At 34.0% G+C, this 26,610-nt stretch overlaps 1 protein-coding gene across 4 annotated transcripts in view; it reads right to left on the bottom strand.

Moving 5' to 3' along the window:
• LOC109047680 (beta-1,3-galactosyltransferase 1-like) overlaps positions 1 to 20,508 on the bottom strand; it is a 151,887-nt gene extending 131,379 nt beyond the window's left edge. For 2 of the 4 annotated variants that reach the window (XM_042764295.1, XM_042764299.1), the window contains exon 1: positions 20,216 to 20,479. The gene's annotated coding sequence lies outside the window, so the exon portion shown is untranslated. Of the gene's footprint in view, positions 1 to 20,215 lie in introns of all 4 variants that reach the window. The other 2 variants (XM_042764293.1, XM_042764294.1) reach the window with 2 other exon arrangements.
• Between the last annotated feature and the right edge of the window lie 6,102 nt (positions 20,509 to 26,610).

A 26,610-nucleotide genomic window follows, 5' to 3' on the forward strand; every position in this document is an offset into this window, starting at 1 on the left:
GAGGAAGAAGGACAGATTATAAATAAATATATGAATGTACAAAAAGATGCATAAAGATTCTTTAAAATAAGCCAGATGCAAACAAACAAGTCTAGCTAATCTGATTTGGACTAGCCTGAATTAAACCATAAAAGATGGATTTGAACAGCCATTGATAAATTAAATCAATTTCTGTGAGAAACAGGACTTGGCTGATGTTGCCAAGATACAGAAAACATCAAAACAAGAATAACAGGCCAAGACCTTCATGAAATGTGAACAATTACAGAGGCAGAGCGTGAATGCTTATTAAACTGCTCTGTGAATAAATAAGACGTGTTGTGATGCCAAATCAGTACAGGCAATGTGTGCACTCACACCTGGATATCTAACTGACCTTCCTTTAAACCTCAACATGATATTAACTCATGTATAATATAATCTGAATTATCAAAGATAACTTTTATAAAGGCAAAAGACACAAATGGAAAATAAAGAAGGGCGCCACAAATACTACTGCCCAATTCAGAAACAAACTGGATGAATGTATCATGCCCTGAATCACTTCCTCACTGAATCAGATGACTCACTCTCACTGAACCACAGGTTATCATGTCCTAGTTGAAATAATTGTACTACCTGTATCTGTACTTTTAAAAATCAGTGTAAGAAATGTAAAAAATGCAAATATTTCTACGGTTAGTTAAACATATATCTTTCTAATTGCAGTTAAATATGCAATTATATATACTGTGTATATATATACAGTACAGACCAAAAGTTTGGAAACATTACTATTTTTAATGTTGTTGATATAAGTTTCTTCTGCTCATCAAGCCTGCATTTATTTGATCAAAAATACAGAAAAAACAGTAATATTGTGAAATATTATTACAACTTAAAATAATAGTTTTCTATATGAATATACTTAAAAAAAAAAATAATTATTCCTGTGATGCAAAGCTGAATTTTCAGCATCATTTCTCCAGCCTTCAGTGTCACATGTAACATCCAGTCTATCACATGATCATTTAGAAATCATTCTAATATTCTGATTTATTATGAGTGTTGGAAACAGTTCTGCTGTCTAATATATTTGATGAATAAAAGGTTAAAAAAAATAATTTTTTTTATATTTATGAATTTATTAAAAAAAAAAAATTCTAATAATATATATTCTAATAATACATTTTCTTTACTATCACTTTTTATCAATTTAACACATCCTTGCTAAATAAAAGGATTGATTTATTTAAAAAAAAAGAAAGAAAAAAAATTACTGACCCCAAATTACTGACCAGTAGTGAATATTGTTATTACAAAATATTTATATTTTAAAAACATAGCTTCTTTTTTTTTTTTTTTTTTTTTTTTTACTTTTTATTCATCAAAGTATCCTAAAAAAGTATCACATGTTCTGAAAAAATATTAAGCAGCAGAACTGTTTCCAACTTTGATAATGAATCATCATATTAGAATGATTTCTAAAGGATCATGTGATAATGATCCTAAAAATTCAGCTTTGCATCACAGAAATAAATGATAATTTAAAGTACAATAAATTTAAAAACAATTATTTTAAATTGTAATAATATATCACAATATTAAATTTTTTCTGTATTTTTGATCAAATAAATGCAGTCTTGATGATAAAAATAAAATTAATTAAAAATGATCAAAATATAAAAATAAAAAAAAATATAAATATAAATTAAAACAATAAAAATAATAAAAAAAAAATATATATATATACACACACACACACTCACACACACACAGACACACACAGACACACAAAACTATACGGGTATTCAAGGGCAGGCTTTAAGATGGTTTAGATCCTACCTGTCCGATCGCTACCACTTTGTTTATTTAAACGGGGGAGTCATCTCAGTTATCACCAGTAAAGTATGGAGTGCCACAAGGATCTGTCCTAGGTCCTCTGCTATTTTCAATATATATGTTGCCCTTAGTAATATTGTTAGAAAATATCGGATTAGTTTCCACTGTTATGCTGATGATACTCAACTATATGTCTTAACAAGAACAGCTTAAACTTCTAAATTATCTAAGCTAACAGAGTGTTAATGTAAAAGATTGGTTGACCAATAATGTTCTCTTATTAAATTCAGATAAGACAGAGATATTACTAATTGGACCAAAAACCAGTACACAGAAGCTCTTGGATTACAATTTGTAACTAGACAGATTTACTGTTACTTCCTCTACAGTCAAAAATCTGGGTGTTATATTAGACAGCAAATTGTCTTTTGAAAATCATACTTCCCATGTTACAAAAACAGCATTCTTCCATCTTTGAAACATTGCCAAGCTACAAAACATGTTACTTGTTTCTGATGCAGAAAAGCTAGTTCATGCATTCATGACCTCTAGACTGGACTATTGTAATGCACTGCTAGGTGGTTGTCCTGCATCCTCAATAAACAAGCTACAGGTAGTCCTTACCAGGTCAAGAAAATATGATCATATTACCCCAATTTTACAGTCTCTGCACTGGCTACCTATTAAGTTCCGTATCAGTTACAAAATATTATTTCTTACCAATAAGGCCCTTAATGGGTTAGCTCCTGTAAACTAGTCTTCTACCACGCTACAATCCATCACGCCCCCTAAGGTCACAAAACTCTGGGGCCAGTTGCATAAACTGTTTAGACTAGTCTTAAAAAGTTAGTTATCTAATTTTTTTTTTCTTCAAGACTGTTCATAACGTTTATAATTAATTTATGAAAAGGTAGATTGGTCTTATTTGTATTGGAAAAGTAAGACTGATTTCCTCTTGGCAGCTGCTAGTTGGTCAAACTAGTTCTTAAGACACAGTCTTAACATGGTGGCTAAGTTTATGCAACTGGCCCCTGGACTTTTGGTAGTACCTAGGATAGCAAAGTCCACTAAAAGAGGTAGAGCTTTTTCACATTTGGCTTCCCTTTGAAATAGCCTTCCTGATAATGTTCGGGTTCAGACACACTCTCTCTGTTTAAATCTAGATTAAAGACACATCTCTTTGGCCAAGCATTCAATTAATGCATCTAATAATCTTGTACTGCAGTTATATCTGATCAAATGCACATTATTATTCTTTAGCTTGGGTTAAACAAATCAATTTTTCTTGGTTGGAACAGCAGCTACACTAATTATGTCTCTATTTGTTTCTCTGTTTTTGCCGTGACTAGGATTTACACAAGCTCCAGTCTGGATCCAGAACACCTGAGAAGAGATGATGCCAACCCTTCAGAGGACCTCCGATGATGCCAACCCTGAAACAACATACAGAACTACCAAATTTTGCTATAAGTTTGATTGCAACATATAATAATTGCTATTAATAGTGTCCATCATCTGTTTGATTAAGTTTTTAATTGATTTGTCCATACATTTCTGCCATATGTACATTAACTGACAGTCACCACTGATAAGCTACTACTAAATATATTGTAGAAACGTAATTTTCTGTAAAGTTGCTTTGCAACGATTTGTATCATAAAAGCGCTATACAAATAAACTTGAACTGAATTGTATATATATATATATATATATATATATATATATATATTATTGACTAATTTTTCATATGACAAAAACTATTTTTGAACAATGTAACAATTTATTGAATATTTATTTATATATTCATTTATTGTTGTTGTTGTTGTTATTAATAATAATGTAAGAGCCATAACTTTGAATCAATTCTTTGCTCGAAAGAATCATGAAGAATTATCACTACAAAACGAATTAATTAAAATAAAATAAAAATATAATAATAACAACAACAACATTAATTAATAATATTAATATGTAACTTTCAATTGAACATTGATATATTTTATCATGCAGTTTTATAAAAGCTATAATCCATTTGAAGCAATGTGTTACAGTGATTTTATCTGAGAGTTGTTACAATAAAACATGACTTATGATAAAGAATAAAGAATAAAGACAATAAAGAATCATCTCTCATGTCTTATTACTTTAATATATAACCGTAATCAACAACTGTCTTCAAATCACCACAGTCTTACTCGATTATGGAATATGGGAATGAGATTCCCATCTGCTGGATGATAAAAACCAATACCTTTTCTCCATAGGGATCCTGACAGAGGGAATATGGCTGCATAAAAACCAAAGATGCAGAGCTGTGCATCAAGAATCCATCCTGTGAAATCAAATTATATCTGCTGAATGCCTGTAGGCCACAGGTGCAGATGAAGGCAGAAACAGACACTATCAAATACCTGAACAAGCAGCAAATAGTCTGTATGAAGTGAAAAGGCCTTTCATTGTGTGCAGGTTACAGAGGCTCTGTCAAAAGAAAGAGCTATGAGGGGATGCTGGGAAGGCAAAATGTGAGAAAAACACAGAGAAGGGAGCAGCTGCGAGGACAGAGTCTCTAGTGTAGCAACGGCTGACGTGCAAACATGTGGCATGCTGTCAGACTCTCACACTGGCACAAAAAAAAAAAGCCATGGTGGACTCTGTTCAAAGACTTACACCAGCATATGGTTCATCTTCAAGCAGCACAGTGGAGTCAGATAAATCCCAGACAGACATGTGGAGCAGAGCAGACTCACATTCACATGCGTGTCATCACAGTCCACTGCAAAAGGCAAAACATGTCGTCTCACTCTCAATAGACTATCAGGGCTACACTATTGTGTGTGTGTATATATATATATATATATATATAGTTGTCAGGGCAATATTTCTTATTTTTAGTTTATCTTGATGTACTAAAATAACTAAAACATTCTATACAATGGGTATAGAAAAGAATCACCCCCCTTAAGAATGAAGATGACTGAACTGAACTTGAGCAGTTCTGCAAAGAAGAGTGGACAAATATTGCAAAGTCTAGATGTGAAGAGTTAGTAAAGACAGAGACAAATCCCAACAGACTAAAGGGTGTAATTAAAGAAAAAGGTGTTTCAAGGAAATACTGACACAAGGGCTGATCCTTTTCAAACTCATTGATTTTTTATTTTTTCTGAAATGTTTTTGGTGTTATATCTTTCACTTTGGAGGTTAATACAGCTGGATAAAACAAAAACAGTGTCCGTCTTCATTTCAGGCTGCAAAGCAACAAAATGTGATTATTTTAGAGGATGATTCTTTTCTATACCCACTGTAACTGATTCATATGAGACTGGTGTAATTCTCTTTTTAAATCAGATGTGAGAAGCATTTAAACCACAAGCTGTAATTTTGGCAAAAAGGTCTGAAAACCACAACAAAGGTGCAGCAGACAATGCAATGAGAAATTTAGCTTCGGTTTTAGTGTTTAATGAAAATCAAAACAGACACGCCTATTTAAACAGGTTAGTTTTCACATTAGGGCTCAGTGTAAATGAGTAGCTGAGCTATTTTATATTTCCTTTAAAATGATTTTAAACAGCATTTTCCTAATTATTATATAATTGTTGCTTTTATTGCAGCTATTAATAAAAAGACTGCATGGAATATTTGTTCTTTACAAAAAATCATTTGTCACACCGCAGGACCATTTATAATGAACTAGTGAGGGTAAAACTGTGATTAAAATTATGAAAAGAAACTGTGACCGCATTTATAGGACATAAAAGATATACTTCACCTCATATATTGATCTAATGTAACCAAGGCAACCAAAATGTCTATTGGATCAAATACATTTACATTCATGCATTTAGCAGATGCTTTTTTCCAAAGTGACTTACTTTGCATACATTTAATCAGTTCATGTATTTCCTGAATTGAACCCATGACCTTGGCATTGCAAGTGCTGCTCTTTAATGTTTGAGCTACAGGAACAAATAAAGTAACATTAACCCTATAAAGCCTACTGTATCATAGATGATACACAAATTTCTGAGACCTCTAAATGAGTATGAACAAAAATTTGCTGGAAAAATTGTTGCACACAATCTACTTCATCCCTTTGTGAGGAATCCGTATTGTGGGGAAGTCGTGGCCTAAGGGTTAGAGAGTTTGACTCTTAACCTTAAGGTTATGGGTTCGAGTCTCGGGCCGGCAATACCACGACTGAGGTGTCCTTGAGCAAGGCACTGAACCCCCAACTGCTCCCAGGGCAACTAATCACTAGAGTCTGCCCACTTCTCCACATGTATGTTAAAAATGCATATGTGTGTGCACTTTGGATGGGTTAAATGCAGAGCACAAATTCTGATTACAAATTCAGAATACTTACTGGACTGAAGCAACTTAGGCTTACTTGATTATCTATACATTTTTTTTTCATCATGTTAAAATGTATCAAATATGATCATTAGGCTTTTGATAAATGTTTATTTGTTTATCTCTCATCACTATTGTATTGCATTGCATTACATTGCATTATATGTTTTGCAACTACAACGCTTGGATCATCCAACTAAGCCTTTAAATATCATCTTATAAGTTTTTGTTGGGAGACATGGAGTGACAACTGATATTTATTTCGTTTTATGCTTTTATGTCCATTATACTGTTATAAAGATCTCAATGATTTACATAATATATATATATATATATATATATATATATTTATTTACAGGGTTAATGTTTAAGAGCTAAGTACATAACTTTTACTTCACATTTGAACCTTTTCAGTAACAGTAATCTTTTTTTCTGCTCAATTTGCCGGACCAAATAATTTTTGCCCCAAACAACAGCAAAGCGGTTCTGAGACAGTTCCTGATGGAAGACTGACCCCCTAAAGGTACATGTTGGGCCGCAGTACGAATCAGGAACTAAGGATTGCCACTGTCTCGTTTAAGAACATTTTAGTTTCTCCCACTGGAAATCAGCTGATGCTGAGAATGGTTCTTAAACTCAGTTATGGCAAACAGGGGAACAGTGAAGGAAGAGCCGTACCCTCACATCCAGAATCAAATAGCTGACCCTTTCTATATTCATCGCCTGTTTTACGAGCAGAAGGACCTCGTGCACGTAGTGTAGTTAAGAAGGACAGGACCAAAAAAAAAAAAAAAAAAAAAGCCTCGACAAGCTGCTAATACTCGCCTCTGCCTTGGGAAATAGGCAGCCTCAATTTCTGGGACCGTAGCCGAAGTGGCTGCTGTATTATTGAATAGAGAGGAGCAATGGCTTCTGTGAGAGAGATCACCTGATGTGAGGAGTGATAGCCGAGTGGCTCTGGTGTTTAACTGCTCACAGCGACAAATTGCATGACTGCTAAATGAGACAAGTGCAATGCATTTACTCATAGATTCTGTGATATATCTGAGGTAGCGATGCATCGATCACTCTAACGCCAGATCCATGCCACTGAAACAAAATGCAAATGTGTGTTAATGAGCCCTATACAACAGCCACTTAGATTCAGCACAAACACGCACTGACTGATGACAAAGAGGTTTCATTAGCAAAAGATATAGGCTAGGAGTCATTTCAGATATTTACTGTACTGTATCTTTAGTCAACGTGCAATTGTGTTTGCAACCTATTTTACTTCCTTAATGTGATGAATTTCAGAGGGTTTTCTTTATCCATCAGCAAATGATTTGACAGTGAAAAGCTGTAAAATGGATTACAAAAAAAAAAAAAACAGAACTGTAAAAAAGAAAACCAAAAAATCTTGTGCATGAACCAGGATTGTGCAAAATTGAAGAACCGACTCCCTATCAATTAATGAATTGCAATCTGAACAGGCATTTACAGGAAGAAATTACACACAGCAAAAGTTAATGTATTAAATATGATGGAATATAAAGTAAATATTTCAAAAATAATTATTGATGTAAAAAAATGTTTGTGTTATTTTCAATTCATTGTAATTCTACTTAATTCATAACACAAACTTTGCATCCTCTTTGTTACTGAAATAAAAAAAATTAATTTAGAACATTTTCCATTCAATTCTGAATGGTGCAAAAACTACTATTTTTGGTAAGTCAAATTTTCCAAATATTACATTTTCACCTGAAATAGAACAAAATATGAACACAATTAAAATTTAAACACTTAAAATGAGAAAATAAGGAATGTTCTATCAAAATTAAAAAGTGACAAAATCACATTACAAAATTAATAAATAATAAAATTAAATGAAAAAACAATCTAAAATAAAATATAGAAATACAATATAGAAATATAAAAATAAAAATATATATAATAATAAATAATACTAAAATAACACACAGGAACATGTACAAGCATTTAACCACTCCATAACCTTAAAAACCAATGCCTAAAATTATAAAATAAAACTTTTTTTTTTCCATTTCACTTCTATTCTGGGTTTCTAATAAACCAGACATTGTATACTATGAATACTGTCAGCTCTGTGACAAATTGCTTGTTATGTTCCTCATTTGTAAGTCACTCTGGATAAATGTGTCTTCTAAATGAATAATTGTAAGCATACAAACTGTCAACAGCAAATATACATCACACACATAGACAGGGTCACTCAACATCAATTGTTTATGTCCGTTCTTGACTCATTGATTTGCACCGTCACAATACATGACAGGAGACATCAGTGGCAGTCATTTAGTCTGTCACCACAATCTGTTTTTAATCGGTCAGACTTGCAACTGAAGAGGGCGAGATTTCCCAAGAAAACTGTCTGTAGATGTGACATCTCAGACTAAAATTGAGTAGTTTCAAGTTACAGGCTGCTTGAGCAAGACCATATTGCATGAAGTCTGGGTCTGTGTTGATGTGTCACTCCCTGCTCATTAGTATGCCAAGGACAGACCACCTGCTGTTGAGGTTTACACTCCAGAGGTTCGTTTGATTACAAATGTCTTTTCAGATGGCGTGTTAAAGAACAAAGAAGAGAAGGACTGGTAAAGAAGAGGAGGAGAGATGAAAAGGGAAGGCGTGAATTGATAAGACGGGTTATGCTGTTTGACATGCTTGTGATCTGAATACTGCTGTAGTATTACAAGCTAATCAAAGCACTAATTAGCATATAACGATCAGCATGGAGACAATCCAGTACAATTCAAACCACTGTAATTTGAGCCTAAAGTCAACATGACATCAAAACCAACTCTATTTAATTGCTTAATCTCTCAATGGTTGATCAATGAATGTCTTGTGAAGTGGAAACTTGTGCTAATAAGAAGCAAATATGAGTAATATGATATAATCCATAATAATGCATACTCTCAATCTCTCAAAATTACTCAATGCCACTTTTGTTTATTTTCTTATTTAATGCATGTTTTAGTGTGGCTTAAGTATTCAAATATTGTTTTGGCTCACTGTGAAACAAATTGTATATGACAGAAATGAACAGCCACTAAGCTTTTCCGCATCGAGGAAACACAGCTGTCAGCAGCAGATCTTCATTCAGTTTAATGGACTCAGCAATTGAGTTGGATGCTAAAGGGTTAAAGTAAATCTCGAGAGCTGGGAAAGATTTTGTGGCTGATTCTGGAACTTAGTGAGTTATTGCTTTTATTCTAGGAGCAGTCAGGCTCTCATTGGTAATAAATCGTGGTGCTCAATATCCGATCTGTGAGGTGTCAGTTATGAAGACTGAAATTGGCACAGAATTTGTTTTCCATCGCTTAAACAGCCGGGCTGCAGCCTCCCTGAGAACATTGATTGCCCTTTTCCTTCCCCTCATCCTAAACAGATACAGTAGTGTGGCAGCAACTTGTAATAACGGGGGAAAAAAACAGGGCGCTTCAGCCTTGAAAATGTCTGTAAATAACTTTGAGGTCAGTCTGTCTGAAACGTGCCCACAAGTGGAGCAATGTAAAAGGATGCATCTGTGAACCTAGTGTTGCAGAGTCAGACTTTTCACTGACAGTGTAAAGACTGCTCCTTTTGGCAGCTCATTCTGGCCATGAACTGTCCATTTGGACAGAAAAAGAAGTATAACGCAAACAACTACATGCTTTCACATGCCGTTTAATGGGGCAAAAAAATGACACATTGCAAACCTTATCACATCGGCTCATGAATATTGAATGACAGAAACCACTTTAGCTAACCAATATTCATAGTGTCAGTTCATTAATATTGATTAGGTGAAGTAGCTTCCACTAATAAACTAATAAACGACAAAGGGATATAAAATATGACTAAAAAGAAACTAAAAGCCTTAACTAAAATTAAAATGAAAACTGACAATATAAAAGCAATTTTAAAAATATTAATAAATACTATACTAGTGTTTAGTAATAATACTAAAAGAAGACTGTTCTGAACTGCTCTAATGCGCTTTATAACGTGTCACCAACACAGCTAAGATAGACGGCACGTCCACGAACCACACCGTCTGTTCACTGACCGTCTCGAGGCTTAAACGACCCTGTGCTTGTCATAGCCATTAGTCAATGATAATAAAATGGCATCACTAGATTGTAAAGATAGATCACCTGTTTATTAAAAATGACTGAAGAGGAGGGACAGTAAAATCAAGCAGCTCTCATTGATCTCTTGGCTGATTTTAAGACTGTGAGCTCATCAAGTAAAGGTAACAAAAGCACTGCTTTAAAAGGTTAAGATGTACCACAACACTGATTGATGGAGCTAGAATTTGTGTGCAACTTACTCTTGTGTTGTTACTTATTAGAAAGGATCTGCCTGTCATTCACATGCCATTTCTTTTAATCACAGATACTCATTATTTACTCACCCAAACGTGCATGACTTTCATTGTATGGAAAGGAGCAGCTTAGATTTTCTGCATTAAACAACATCATTTATGTTCCATAGAACAAAGGAAGTCATTCAGGTTTGTAACAACATGAATGACCGTAAATGATGACAGAATTTTATTCACTGCTATGAGAAAGTCTTTTGTAATCACTGCAAATGCAGTATTTCTAAGGGTTTTCTTAATGTATGGGTTTGTTGCAACTGGCTGAATTTTTAACCGGATGCAGGCCAGCAATCTCATCTGACAGCCTTCCCATAATGCTCTACAGAAACCCATTCCCCACTGCACTCATGCTGACCAAATGTCAGACTCTATTTCAAATATCTCAGCTCAATCTACACTGCATCACAGACACATTAAACACACTAGATGCTGCACACTTCACAAAGACACCGGAGCCCATAAGCTGCTCTATTCATGACTTTCACTATTTTCTGTTTAGTGTATCTATAATGCAGCATGACAAACATTTTGAATTTCCCCCTTTGTTTCAGATAAAAAAATAGACACAACTTAGTCAATAGTTGTAACTCAATAAGTATAGAGTTTAAAAAAATAATAATAATGTGCACAACAGCTCATCTTTGGTTTTAGGAAAATCTGATAAGAAATGTTTGATGTGGCAAATCATGTGAAATTCTAGAGGAGATTTATGTCATTTTCTGTGGAGAAACTTCGGAAAAGATAAAAAGTCTCCTGTTTTCTCATTGCTATCTAGGAGAAACAACTGAAGAGAAACACAGCTTTTTTTAATGTGGGTAATCGATTATAGGTTGTTGGTTTGTATAAATTTAAATAAAACATTACTTTTCCACTCTGGAAATGCCACTAAACTGCAACAATAATCCAAATGTTTACCAACATTATTTCTAAGTTACAGACCCATGAAATTGGTACCAGTAAAGACTCCTGAAAAACTTCATAGCCAAAGCTGCTCATCTAGCACTTGTACAGTACAGACAACAAAAGACGTGTGGAGTACAGAAGTCTGAAGATACTGAATTTGGAAATCAATTAATCAAATATACAAAAAAAGTTAAATTGATAAAATATGTCAGATATTCTTGTTGTGGAGAACATTATCATCGGATATTGCTCCAGTGTTGCTGAAATAACACTCCTCAAAATAAAGACTGAAAAAGACGGTTTTCTCAGCCTCAATGTTGACATCTCAATGCCAACAAAGAACCAGTACATCGCTTGCTCACCAATGGATCCTCTGCAGTGAATGGGTGCCGTCACAATGAGAGTCCAAACAGCTGATAAAAAAACATTACTGCTCCAATCCATCAATTAATTTCCTCTGAAGCGAAAAGTTGCCCGTTTTTAAGAAACAAAGAGTCCTCTATCCATAATATTGCTTTCTCCAGTAAAAAAAAAAAAAAGAACTATCTGAACTAGGAGAGAAATATGCACAGATCAAGCATTTACAAGTGAAAACAGTTCAAAGCAGTTCTAAACAAATATGTTTAGTGAATTTTAACATGAGAGGACACTGGAGTATGCCTTATTATGGATTATATCATATTACTCATATTTGCTTCTTATTAACACAAGTTTCCACTTCACAAGACATTAAGTGATCAACCGGAGGATTATTGTGATTTTTATCAGCTATTTGGACTCTCATTCTGATGGCACCCATTCACTGCAGAGGATCCATTGCTGAGCAACTGATGCAATGCTACATTTCTCCAAATCTGTTTCAATGAAGAAAGAAAATCATCTACATCTAGAACCGTTAATGTTCTGCACATTTTATTCTTGGGTGAACTAATCTTTAAAGGCTCTTCATGGAATCATAGATGCCATTAAAGGACCTTTATGTTTGAGAGTGTATAAGAGAGTCAGTGTTATTATTAAACTTCACTCACATACAGTGTTGGGTGTAATGCGTTACTAAGTAATTTAGAAATAAACAGAAATACTAAGTAAAGTATTTCTATTTGTTAACCAAAGAAGGTTACATTTTTTTTTTTTTGCACTATAGTGGTCTCAGACTTTTGGCCTCCTTCATACTTCGAAAATTCCATCTTTGCTGTTCAGACTTAGAAATCCGCCCCACTGGGGAACATGAGATTAGAGATATCACAGCCGGTTTTATCTGATAACATCAAATCAGAATTGCAACCTGGAGATTATCACCGCTACACCAGCAGGCAAAATACAGTGCGATAAATCGGTTTTTATTTTTCCTTTATACAAATCATAACTGGATTAGGACGCCTGCCTCTTGTCATTATTTTGTTTCATGTATTTTTAGCGGTGATATTTCAAAGGAAGCATGCTGACACATCTGTCATCGCTCACATCCGTTACAAAGGGTAACAAAGTGACACCGTTCCTCCGTCAGGATTCCAGGACGGAAGCAGAAAGCTTTCCGCTGCCCCCACCTGCAAGATCATCCAAGCAGAACATGCATTTGATCAGAGGCAGAACTGCTCTCCTACCTTTGCACCGTCTAGTGACACGATAGTGGCTCGCTGACCTGCTTCATGTTCCAGCTCTCTGGATAAATAATCTGCCTCCTCTCCTCCGGCGGTACACAACAGAGCTCCGCACACTCCGCACATTTAACAACACACCCACATCAACGAGCCCTCAAAGAGCCTCCATTTAGAAGGTCGACGTTTTGGGGATTTGCTCCGCAGAGAAGAATACAGCGATATTCTCCACGTGGGATGTTTCTTCTGACTGATGTGGCCAGATGCTGTCAGTTCCTGTAGCAGCAGGAAATAAAGCGGTGGATAGCGACCACACTCAGATTGAACTGTTAGCAGCAGGAGGAAAAACAACTAGATGGAGGCAATCTAATAGAAGAAATCTGTACAGATTTTAAGCAACATCTCTGAGGGACTGTAAGCTACATTAGTCTGGGAATACTCAGACAGATGGCAACAAAACAGTTTTTTTCTCTTAAAATGTGCTAGGATTTGAGTCGCCGTGAGGCTGAAATGTAAAAAAATATATATATATTTCACAGTCGGGGGACAAAAAGTTCTTGTCTTGCATCGTTTGCGGGATGATTTGAGATGTTGCGACATGTCAGATAACTTAACTGTGAGAGGATGTTTTTTCTTCTTTCATGATATCTGTCACAGTGAATCACCTCCTTTCAAGGTGAATCACACAAAAAAACCTGTCAAGAACATGTCTGGATTATATCTCACCTCAAAATCAAAAGAAATAAATAAGAAATTTTGTAAAAAAAAAAAAAAAGGCTTCATTGTATTTTTCATATATATATATATATATATATATATATATATATATATATATATATATAATTATATATATTATATATATATATATATTATATATATATATATCATGAATGAAAAAAAAAATATATGAATGAAAAAAAAATTATATTATTATTATTATTATTATTATTATTATTTATTATTATTATTTTTATTTTTATTTTATTTTTTTTGGGGGGGGGGGGGGTGTAATATGACCCAATTAATAGTTGGTTACTTTATTTCCATGACAATGTAAAAATAAAAATAAATTAATTTTTAATTTTTAATTTTCCAAATGTTTTTTTTTCTAACAACATCTAAATCTAAATATTAATTTTTTTTTTTTAATCATTTTGGTAGCTGTTTTCGTTAACTTTGTGTAAATCTAAAGAAAGAAAGAAAGAAAGAAAGAAAGAAAGAAAGAAAGAAAGAAAGAAAGAAAGAAAGAAAAGAAAATGAAAGATCAGCTTTGAAGTAATTATTTTAACATTATAATACATATTAAAATGAAAATTTAAACTACAAAAAAAAAAAAACATATATGATTTCCTAAATTCCCTGTTCCCCTCAAATCAAAAATTAACTTATTCATCATAAACCCCAACCAAACCGAAACAACCAATCACTCAATTTGTAGCGTTTCTAGTGGGCGAGACTATCTGTACACCCAACTAATATCAGACAAGGTGAGGGTCCATGAGACCTTTTCGAATTTTTGCAACTTAGTGATGCTAGCTGGCCAAAAAAGGACGTGCTTCAGATTTAAATGTAAAACAGAACTGCTTCTTGTTCAGGTAGCATTAAAAGCATCAAAGTCTTTTCAAATCCCCAGAACATTTTCTCAGAGTGGCTGTGACATTATTTAGACAGCAGTGCGTGATACAGGCCTATCCAATAATTTTGTTAGGAGATGCTCTGCAGGAAAAAGTGCATAGAGGGGTTATTGGTTCAAATCCAGGCTGTGAAATATTATTGGCATATCCTGCAGCAAACAAGGCATTTAATCTGAACTGCTTCAGTAGATATCCATTTACATGTAAACAAAAAAAAAAAAAAAATTAATCCCTTGCCTTTGATAAGAGTTTCACTAACTAAGAGGTGGGGGGTGAGTAAAAACTGCATTATGCTCTGAATGTGTGGCCCTGGCATTGCAAAAATCCTCTCATGCATTCAGGTATAGTTTTGCTGGATGACGGAGGGCTGGTGTGACTCAGTTCAGAGGGGTTGAACTGCTTGGATGCATTTACAGCAGACATATCTACATAGATGAATCTCATTTAGCTCAGAGAAGACTTTTAATCCAACTCAGTTAAACCAGATGCTGAAGAAGTGCCATTTCTATGATACTACTGGCACAAAATGGCATTACAATCTATTATTTTGAGTGGACATGACTCAACATTGGCAGCATTTTGAACACAGCTGTTGAAAATTATAGTGTCAGTAATATCTTTTTAGGACATTAATACTTTTACTCAGCAATGATGCATTAAACTGTTTAAAGGTGGCATTAACTCTTTTATGGCAAATATTTTTTTTCTTCCAAATGAATGCTCTTTTCAAATAAATATTTGAAGTTTCTATTAAGGTTTCCTGGAAAAAAAGTATCAAGGTTTCCACAAAAATATGAATCAGCACAACAGAAATGTTTCATAAGCATTTCTTGAACAACATGTCGGCATGTTAGAATGATTTCTGAAGATCATGTGACACTGAAGACTGGAGTAATGATGCTGAAAATTCAGCTTTGATCACAGCAATAAATTACATTTTAGAATATATAAAAAAAATAAAACAGCTATTTTAAATTGTTATATTTTTTGGTAATATCACAGATTTTTTTGATTAAATAAATGCAGATTAGAAGAGACTTGTTTCAAAAACTGTACCAATACCAAATTATTATTATTATTATTATTATTATTATTTTCTTTTTGGAGGAATCTTGTCATAAAAATGTCCATGTCTATTGGCTTTTGATCATTTCAGAGTGATTAGTTACATTACATGGTTTGAAATATCACAGTTTTTAACACGCTCTCTCTTAACTAGAGCAACACCTGAAATAAGCATTATCAACAATTTGATCTTGGTTGTAAACATATGACATCGTTAAGACTATTATGAGATTGTTAACTGATAATTAAGCGATTATGAGAGTGCTACATGTTGCCTTTCCCAGAAGTGCTGTCAGGAGAATCCCTCAGATGAGCAAATACAATAGCGGCGATCTCGGTTTTATTTGCAGATCATTAGAAGCAACTTTCAGTAGTCGGCTCATTATCAGCTGCCCCCCACTTAACACCCTCTCTGTCTGCTGCTGAGGTTTTCCCCAGAGATCACCTTTAAATGGAGACGGCCTGTCTAACAGAACAAATTAAAGAAGACTGGGAATACAGAAGCATAATGAGCTGATTTAACACACAGGAGAAGGTTCAATACCACAAGCCCGATAACAAGTGCAAAAGCTGCCAATGCACTTCTGGGGAGCCTAATTTCCTCAAACACGATATTCCCAAACACGCTTGTGCTAGAATGTGCAAGAAAACAGAAAATTGCATGAGCCATTTCATTAGAACAGTATAGCACAACAAGCTCAAATAAGTGAAAGTCATTCCTTGGAATTAATTTCACACATCAATATTCCCAGTTTGCGCTCGTGGTGAGGCATAATGCCCCTGCATGTCAATGTGGAGTAATCAATAAGATCTGCCAGTTATTGAGGTTTTTCTAAGACCTGATCAATCCATCAATGTCAAGCAACCAGACTCCAAACAGCAATTAAAACATGAGAAAAGCTGATATAAATATGCTTCGAGTGACTGTACACTCATGTTTAGGTGCGTCAAGCTTTCATATGGGAACGAGAGCTCATCTAATCATAAAGAGATTAAATTTTCCAACAGAATTCACTTAGCAATGACAGAAATGATTGCATCGAGTCCACAAGTCAAGCATAAAACTGCATTTATTTCCCTTGAAGAAATATCGTACCTCTAGGGAACACAGGAGACCACAGAGGCTATTTCAACATCCGCGACAGAACAATAAAGTACTAAAAGACACCTGGGACATAAATGCAAACCTCAGATATGCAGACTTCCCCTCCGGGAGTCGGCTTACAGAACACATTTTAAACAACACGACACTGTCTTTGCCAAGAAAACACTGCCAAGGTCACAAAAGCAAATTCAAAGCGTCAGCACAATTCATATTGGATTTCAAATAAACCCGAGAGAAAGCGCAAGCTGGCGCCCTTTCCTCTCAACAAGACAAGTGACTTACTGCCTTGGATGTGCATGGAAGAAGGAAAAATGCCGGGGAGGAATGATCCTCATCAGACACCTGTTTTGCTTTCCAAACTGAATCTTGAGAAGCAGAGTAAAGAGAACAAAAGCAAATGAAGGAGATGGTACAGGTATTACTGTCAGTCTGTATGTGAGCAGAGCGGCACACCGAACCCCTGTCAAAACAGGTGATGCTACTGAAACCAACATGTGGCTGCAGCAGATAATGCACCGCGACATATGGGCCGTTCCACAAAACGGGTGCCATGAGTCCCTCGCACACAAGTGCATACAAAAATACTTCAACAACAAACAATGTGCTAATACAGACATTTGTCTTAATACATGCATATTCCTTTATCATAACATTGCATTTTTGCACCCTGCCATCTTCAAACTACTCCTTGCTGTATTAGCAAATATTTACATGAAAGCTAGCATTTTGCCTCTTTATATTTTTAGATTTTAGTCAACATAATATAATTTTACATTTGTTCCCCCAGGTTATGCATCAGCTGTGTTGCTGTTATATTTTTCCATTTGTAAACTTTTCCATTAAAACTAAAAACTTAATGACATCATCATCCTATCAAGAGGAAAACTTTTTTTTTTTAATTGATGTATCTTTATGTTTGTAAGTACAGGACAATCTAACATCATTAGCCCTGTTATTATGGCTATTTATAGTAAACAATTGACATTTGAAAAGATTATTTAAACAAATTTCAGCATTAAATTATCTTTTGAACTGGTCATTATTTATTATTATTTTTATTAATCATGTGCTGAAACCAATGTATTTCCCCAGGTTACACATAAACTATTTTATTAGTATATTTTTCCATTTGTTGACCAGTAATCTTTTCCATAAATCCTAAAAACAAGAAGTGAACTCTTCAAGGACAACTCTTTTTTTTATGTCATTTTATGCTTCAATTTTGTCAGCACAGGACAATCTTACATCATCAGCTCTGTTACCATGGTTATTTATAGTATTAAACAACTGATATTTGAAAAGATAATTTAAACAAGTTTCAGCATCGAATTCTGTTTTGAAGAAGCACTGGTTTCATGACCTTGAACAAAAGGCTTTCTATGTCGAACTAAACTGTAAAGCGTAGTAATTTAACTATTCTGAAGGCAAAATTATGTCCCAACATATATTAAAAAAATTATTAAATTAGCTAGAGATGGCAAAATGCAATTTATTAGCGCATTATATACATTATAAAAGGTTTATAATCTTTAAAATAGTACTTTAAAGTCAACATTAAATCAAAATGGACTATTCTTATTTTTACAATAATATTGTAGTTTATTACAAATCATTTTATTTTAAATCATTTATTATAAATCTTTTAAATTATGCACATCAATCTTTTCTATTCTTTTTTTTATTTTTTATTCAAGTGACCTTGTAATCTTTAATCAAAAACATTAACTTTCTCTCTATTTCGCCACGTCATCTCTTCTCTGATGACATGTGCAATGAATTGCTGGCCAATAATCACTTCCCTCCAGCAACCTGTCACTCACATGAGATCACAGCAATTAGAAAACAACATCAATCCAATCAAAACCCAATGGACAAAATCATTTTTTTTCTTGTTCAAGAAGCCATTTCACTCAGATACGACACAATAGAGAAGAAAAAGGAACTGTAATTTCCATTACATGCTGACTTTTAATCTTGTTGGAAAGGTACCCATTTCATACTAATGATCCATTTTATGTTCTGACAGATGTTTGGGCACAGAGAGCTTATTTCACCTTAAACTACTTTTTTTATATTACAAATTTCACCACCAAGGAGCATTTCCCTTAAAGAGAGATACAAGTTCTCAAAGTTATTTCACAAATGGTGACAATAATGACCAGCGATTATAAATGAGCATTTTGTGAAAGATCTGTGAGTAAGGCGCACTAATTTTAACTCTTCATTAATAGAAAACTCACCCTCAAATCAATTTGCTATAATGTGGGGTAATAAATTATGCATTATAGTATGAATGAGAGACTCTAATTTGCTGTTTATTATTAGTTAGTTAGGTAGTTGTTAAGTTTAGGTAAGAGGTAGGATTTAGGGATCTAAAATATGGTCATGCACAATAAGGAATTATTGCTTTATAACTAGTAATAAACAGCCAATATGCTAGTATTGTTAATAACTAATTAATAGTGAGAATTTGTCCTTAAAATAAAGTGTAACCAAAATTTCTCTCAAAAGTCAGTAAAGATTTTTCCTGAAACTCCATCTTTATATTTCAAAGTTAACATAGCGGTAATTAACAGTGTTTTTACAAGCTAATGATGATTTATTTCCATCCAGTATATATATAAAAAAATACAATGCAACATTTTAGGAGTAATTAGTAGAGCAATTAGACGCAATCAGCAGGGGGAACAAATCCTTCTGTCAATCTTTAAAAAATGGTAACATACAATTTTTAATCATAGTGATCTCTTTGTACTTTATCTGATCCATCAAAAAGCTTATATACCAATCTAGTTGATACTAAACTCTGTTACTGTAAAATCTACTGCCAGCGATACAAGTTGTACAATAAAAGGTCACATCAGTTACTTAAATTTCAACAAAAGAGAGATCCCAGAATTACCAATACAACCACAAAACACAATCAGCTTAACTCACAATACCATAATAAAGTTGAAAACATGAAATAAATAACCCAACATCATAAGCAATACTCATAAACAACAGAAAAATCTAAACAAACGTGCTAGTTCGCATAGACATTTCAAGGAATTCTTCTTTCCCTGAAGTATAAGGTCTTTTCTTTTCATAAAACCACTTCAAAACACGACAAAAGCATATGCATTTCCTAATTAAATATAATATAAATTGTCTCTGTAAATTGTAATTGTATATATACATAGATAGATAGATAGACAGATACAGATAGATAGATAGATAGATAGATAGATAGATAGATAATTTTTAAAATAGAGAATATTCAACATTTTCATACTAATTAAAAAATGCAAAACAACAGTATTCTCCTGTTTAAAGTCCTACTATGTTTCACGGTGTAGTTGGAGGCTTTACTCACTTTCAGCACCTCGGACAGCGTCAGTACCGCGCAGAGACTCGGAGTCACCTCCATCACTTTGACCCGGCAAACACTAAACCGCACTAAACAAACTCCAGGATTCACGACCAAACCACAGAACCCGTCACAGCTTACTTTTCCACCCGCAGGCAGGTCTGAGCAGCTAACCGTTCTTCAGCGAGTAACAAGAGAGACGCGTTTCACCTACCGCTTCAGTCGCCTCCATCCTCCGGACTCGTGCTGCCCCGAGTGAGAGCGAGGGAATGAGCCTCAATCCTCTGCGCCACGAAACCAAATGGTGAAAGAGGTTACACGACAGGCGCGCCGTCCAATCACATCGCGCTCTGGGAGACACACAGCCAATCAGCAGTAAGACAAGTTGATCTGGTTTGCATAGCAAGGTTGATTGACGTTGTGAATAATTCAGGTGGGGGTGGGAATTCGCTGTCAATTTCTTTTAGTTATTTATTAGAAATACACAAGACGAACACGTATGAGTTTAACAACAATTTAAGTATATAGCACTAGGTAAAATATATCACAAATAAAAATAAACAAATAAACAAATCTTACTGAATCTTGAGATATAAGGCTTAACATTTCACACAACTTTATTTTTTCATGACATTTCCGCCTGAACATTCTTACATGCAAATATTGCATCAGACTTATTATTATTATTTTTTTAATTACAGTATCACTTACTGTGTCAAAGCATAAATCATTCCATATTGATTAAAACACATATCAATCATATTTTAAATTGAAATTAAATCTACACATACAAATGTATATGTGTGTATATATATATATATATATATATATATATATATATACATACATACATACATACATACACACAGTAAACACACCTGCATATTGAAAGGTACAAATTATAAAATTTATATTATACTAATATTACAATAAATAAATAATGATATAATATAATATATAATAACCCATGCTATATTAATATATCATCTTTTTGAAAACATTCATAAAATCATGTCAAATCAAAGCCAGCCTTCAATACATTACACTACATTTTACCAATCTGTGACTTCCATCACAAATAATAATAAATAAATAAATAAATAAATAAATAAATAAATAAATAAATAAAATGCAGTTGTTACCTTTTCATCCTAAACATCTGATGGAGATTTCTTCTTTGATTGGCTTGTTCGCTGGGGACGCTAAATGGATGATTTCTGTAAATCTACTCTGAAACAATACGTATAAGTGACTAAGTGAGTGTTATACAAAATAAATTGACTTGAATTACTCTATGGAGATATTTCAACCCATTCTGACCCTTATCGTGTGCATTTATTCAAAATCATTTCTCCATCTCTGAGCAGATGGGTGTACTCAGTCAGGTGCAGCAGAGGTCTGTCAGGTGTGGCTGCATTAACACCACTAATCTAATAGAGTTAACTGCCTTAGAGAGACTGACTATCTGCTGCACACACACAGACCCAACACCACTACCTCTAGAACTCCAGAAGCAATTCTGTTAATATATAGACTGCTCAATACATTTAGACATAAGAAAGAAGTTATACATGTGTGGGCATTACCTACCCTCCTGATAGTGCTTAGCGTTTCAGCTCCTCCATCTAAGAGCGGTATTAGTCAGCGCTTTATTCATCTGGGGTAGGGAGGACAAGTGGATTAGGCCTTCTCCTGAGTTTATTGCCTCTGAGGATGTCACTATTACAAGATTATTGTTGTAATTTTCTGATTAATGCTTTAGAAAACTTTTGAGATTATGCTAATGCACAAAGCCTATTTGGGAGGGAGTCATTTTAAGTATTTTAAGTTTTATACTTTTAGGTTTTTTTTAAAGAATAGTTCACAAAAATAAAAATAACTGAAATGTTTGCCAAAATGTTGCTCACCCTCGGGCCATTCAAGATGGGGATGAGATTGTTTCTTCATCAGAACAGATTTGATTGGAGAAATGTAGCATTCCATCACTTGCTCAGCAATGGATCTTCTGCGGTGAATGGGTGCTGTCAGAATGAGTTACTTGAGGATTATTGTGATGTTTTTATCAGCTGTTTGGGCTCTCTTTTCTGAGAGGCACCCATTCAATGCAGAGGATCCATTGATGAGCAAGTGATGGAATGCTATATTCAGGGTTTCAACAGATATGAACAGGTTAAATTTGAGACCTTTTAAGACCTTTATAATACCACCTTATATGAAATCTAAGACCTAAACCTGAGATGAAAATACACATTATATTGCAAACGTATAACATTTAATGTTTTTAACCCTTAATCGGTCCCTGGGGTCTAGCTGACCCCATTTGAATCTTCCTTTTTTTTTTTTAAAGTGTTGCCTTCATCTCAGGGGCATGAAATTCTGACTTTTCCTAAATAATCTATCTAAACACACAAAAAATCTGGACTTGATTTTGGTTGTTCTAAAGGTGTATATATATATATATATATATATATATATATATATATATATATAAAAACACTGTTAAAGGTCCTCGGGGTCAGAGACAACAGAGAGCATTTTTATAGACATTGGCAAATAAAATCAACAAAACTGACATGAATCAGATAAAATTCCATACATAAATGAAGGTTTTATTGTTCTGTGAACTCTTCACTCCTGTTCATTACTGTTTATTGGTGCTGTTGTTTTGTTTTGTTTTGTAATGTGTTGGTTTTATTTACTTTCTAAAATTCATCTCTTGTTCTAAAAAAATTAATTATTTGTGATAAATAATTTTCTGAAATAAATAGTATGTGATAAGAGTCATGTCTTTTAGTGGTGACTTGTAACATTTCTGCAAATTTATGTATAATAATTTGCAAAAGCAAACAATTCAAAATATACAACGACAGACAACGACAAAAATAAATACAAAAATACAGATTTTTAAGGTATTTTAGAATGTTTAAATATATATTCACAAAAAACATATAAAGTTGTGAGAAGAAGTTGAAACATGAAGAAAAATGGAATTGAAACTGAACGAAAAAAGACAACTACTCCATATATACCTCCACTGCACATATTTTATAAAACCACTATACCTAAATAACTACAACAAACAAACATATTCCACTAACCTGCATAAAACATTATCCAATCCATAAAAAAACCGCCAATGTCTAGAAACCTTTCATATTTAATTGAGGTAATAATTTTAGGGATTTTTTCATAAAAATAAATATTTTTTTCATATTTCCTTATGCAATCGCTCTGTAAAGTTTGGGGTCTATCTGACCCCAAGGGACTTTAACGTCGCTCTAATCAAGGGACGATTAAAGGTTAATGTAAAAAGAAAACAAAATATCATTGTCAATATCATCTTTCATAAATGATATTTATTATTACGACATACAGTGATCTTTTCATATCAGCAGATAGTCCACAGATATTCCATATTCCAACAAAATATCCCCACATAAGCGCCGCATCACAGAGATTTTTGTTAGTGTAACCTGAAGCAATAATTTCATCAGTGTCCTATCAGCTTTTAAATACTTAAATCTGCATATTTTTAATTTACCTTTATAAAGGCCTATTTTTTAACCTTTTTAAATGTATGTGTCCGACATTCATATGAACTCCTTCAAACCTGAAAGCATCCCAGCATGCACCTCAGGAAGCTGGCTGATGAACGTCAGAGTGAGCAGAGCTGGAATCTAGATGAAGAAGAAGCTCAAACATAAGAGTTTTTATTTGTGAAACATTATTTTGATCATTATATCATTCACATATACTGTGCTTCCATTCATTTAATTTCAGAGTCTGAATTAACTGAATGAGTAGGTGTCACCCTTTGACTGCCAGTGTAATTGAGTTGCCCGTTTTAACAACTGATGTCACAAAAGATTCTATTTTTGTGCTAAATGACTTTAACTAGGTCAAAGGATAATAAATGATTGTTGAATTAAAGTCATTGTTCACAATCGCCATGGTAACAAAGCAGCCATGCACTGCCATGCTTCTGTTTTCTTCTTCTTGAAAGGAACAGTTCACCAAAAAAAAAAAAAAAATTATATATATATATATATATATATATATATATATATAATATATATATATATATATCTATATATATATATATATATATATATATATATATATATATATAATATATGTAAATCTAAATCTGTCATCGTGACTTTTTATCTAGTAGAAATTTTAATAATGTACTGGTCACTCTTTCCCATGCAAGTACAATCAGTTTTGGACTGGAGCTTTAAAGCTTTAAATAAAGAGAAAATGCTCCAAATTTTCATGCAACATTCATGAAAGCAGCAATGTCAGATCTGTGAACAAATCATCCCTTTCAGGTAAATCTTTTCTGATTTACAAAATTAGTCTGAATGATTTGTTTATGAATCCAACTGATCTGTTTAACTCACTGTTCCTTGGACAGGTATATTAATAATCTGACACAAATCTATGCCCCCAGATGAGTGTTATTTTAGTACCACTGAGATACTATTATAGTTTTTAATAATAGTTCATATTTTGAATTTTTTTTTTTTAATTATTTAGGTTTTTGACATTTTTATTTACTTTTTTATTTACATGTTTTGTCTGTATAGTCTTATTAATTATTTTTTTAGTTTACTTATTTTAGTACAAAAACTAAATGAAAATGAGAAAAGTTGCCTTGGCAATTTGTTTGTTTTAAATAACTGATGTTATTCCAGTTAACAGTTAATGTTTATTTTTATTTGAAATAATAATAATATTATTATTTTACATTTTCTTTTCTTTTCTTTTCTTTCTTTCTTTTAGTTATAGTTTACTATAATAACCCTGCAGAAGACTATACTAATGCAACATTGGTATGGACAACTTTTCTGATTCTTTTGAATACTTTGTGAACTTCTGTAGATGCATGTGAAATTTTTATAAAATTTACATGAAAGCTGACATGTGAATGAATAAGTTGTTATACAGTTTCATCTTGTGCGTGAACTATTTCTTGTAAAGTTATTTAAATAAAACTTTGTCTGAGGTACAGTGGGTACAGAAAGTATTCAGACCCCCTTAAATTTTTCACTCTTTGTTATATTGCAGCCATTTGCTAAAATCATTTAAGTTAATTTTTTTTTCCTCATTAATGTACACACAGCACCCCATATTGACAGAAAAACACAGAATTGTTGACATTTTTGCAGATTTATTAAAAAAGAAACACTGAAATATCACATGGTCGTAAGTATTCAGACCCTTTGCTGTGACACTCATATATTTAACTCAGGTGCTGTCCATTTCTTCTGATCATCCTTGAGATGGTTCTACACCTTCATGTGAGTCCAGCTGTGTTTGATTATACTGACTGGACTTGATTAGGAAAGCCACACAGCTGTCTATATAAGACCTTACAGCTCACAGTGCATGTCAGAGCAAATGAGAATCATGAGGTCAAAGGAACTGCCTGAACAGCTCAGAGACAGAATTGTGGCAAGGCACAGATCTGGCCAAGGTTACAAAAAAATTTCTGCTGCACTTAAGGTTCCTAAGAGCACAGTGGCCTTCATAATCCTTAAATGGAAGACATTTGGGTTATACCAGAACCCTTCCTAGAGCTGGCCGTCCAGCCAAACTGAGCTATCAGGGGAGAAGAGCCTTGGTGAGAGAGGTAAAGAAGAACCCAAAGATCACTGTGGCTGAGCTCCAGAGATGCAGTCGGGAGATGGGAGAAAGTTGTAGAAAGTCAACCATCACTGCAGCCCTCCACCAGTCGGGGCTTTGTGGCAGAGTGGCCCGACGGAAGCCTCTCCTTAGTGCAAGACACATGAAAGCCCACATGGAGTTTGCTAAAAAACAGAGAAATAAGATTTTCTGGTCTGATGAGACCAAGAAAGAACTTTTTGGCCTTAATTCTAAGCAGTATGTGTGGAGAACACCAGGCACTGCTCATCACCTGTCCAATACAGTCCCAACAGTGAAGCATGGTGGTGGCAGCATCATGCTGTGGGGGTGTTTTTCAGCTGCAGGGACAGGACGACTGGTTGCAATCGAGGGAAAGATGAATGCGGCCAAGTACAGGGATATCCTGGACGAAAACCTTCTCCAGAGTGCTCAGGACCTCAGACTGGGCCGAAGGTTCACCTTCCAACAAGACAATGACCCTAAGCACACAGCTAAAATAACGAAGGAGTGGCTTCACAACAACTCTGTGACTGTTCCTCAATGGGCCGGCCAGAGCCCTGACTTAAACCCAATTGAGCATCTTTGGAGAGACCTGAAAATGGCTTTCCACCAACGTTTACCATCCAACCTGACAGAACTGGAGAGGATCTGCAAGGAGGAATGGCAGAGGATCCCCAAATCCAGGTGTGAAAAACTTGTTGCATCTTTCCCAAAAGACTCATGACTGTATTAGATCAAAAGGGTGCTTCTAC

Source organism: Cyprinus carpio, chromosome A9 (genome assembly GCF_018340385.1).
Source record: "Cyprinus carpio isolate SPL01 chromosome A9, ASM1834038v1, whole genome shotgun sequence".
In the NCBI taxonomy this organism is placed as follows: Eukaryota; Metazoa; Chordata; class Actinopteri; order Cypriniformes; family Cyprinidae; genus Cyprinus; species Cyprinus carpio.